The sequence below is a fragment of the Hippopotamus amphibius genome, chromosome 1 (assembly GCF_030028045.1).
Source record: "Hippopotamus amphibius kiboko isolate mHipAmp2 chromosome 1, mHipAmp2.hap2, whole genome shotgun sequence".
NCBI lineage: Eukaryota > Metazoa > Chordata > Mammalia > Artiodactyla > Hippopotamidae > Hippopotamus > Hippopotamus amphibius.
Window position 1 is genome coordinate 18,596,286 of NC_080186.1, and position 713 is coordinate 18,596,998.

The 713-nt window shown below is 38.8% G+C and overlaps 1 non-coding gene across 1 annotated transcript; it reads left to right on the plus strand.

Moving 5' to 3' along the window:
- The first annotated feature begins 211 nt into the window (after window positions 1-211).
- On the plus strand, window positions 212-322 carry LOC130842647 (U6 spliceosomal RNA). Its single transcript, XR_009050501.1, has one exon. It is a non-coding gene; the product is annotated as a U6 spliceosomal RNA (small nuclear RNA).
- Window positions 323-713: the final 391 nt, after the last annotated feature.

Here is a 713-nt window from a genome sequence, read left to right on the forward strand (position 1 = left end):
TTTTTTTAAGATACTGGTATTTTACAGCCAGGGCAAGATCACTGGTAGAAGCCTCTGAGTTTTGGAGACAAAAATAGAGAAGAATCTCTCCAGCAAGAAGCAACAAGAGCAAATGAAGTCACAGTGACAACTTGTTCAAATGGAATTAATGCAGTGGTTTTCCATTTGATCAGAGAACAAGTGAGTGATTAAGATCCAAAGGTGTCTTGAAGTGCTCACTTCCGCAGCACATATGGTACTAAAATTGGAGTGATACAGAGAAGGTTAGCATGGCCCCTGCACAAAGGATGAGATGGAGATTCTTGAAGTATTCCATATTTTTGAGCTCCCTCACTCAAACACAGCAGAAGACAACCCGCTAAGAGTCAGGAAATGGGTTCTCGCCAAACACTTCATCTGCAGGCCTCTTAACCTTGGACTTCTCAGCCTCCAGATCTTTGGGAAATGAATGTTTGTTCTTAAAGCCCAGAACGAAACAAAACAAAACAAAACCCCCACAAAGGTATCTTGGAGACACCAGTGACTCAGAAAGTCAGTGTTCATTAAAATAACTTCCTTTTTAAACTAGAATTTTAGTTCATCAAGAACCATTTAGACAGTGCTAAATTTTTAGTTCCACCTCTGAAAATTCTTTTAAAGATTTTATTGTCCATTATTACAGAGCTGTAAACATTGTCGCAAGTCTCCAGGACAGTTTAGACTGAAAATATATT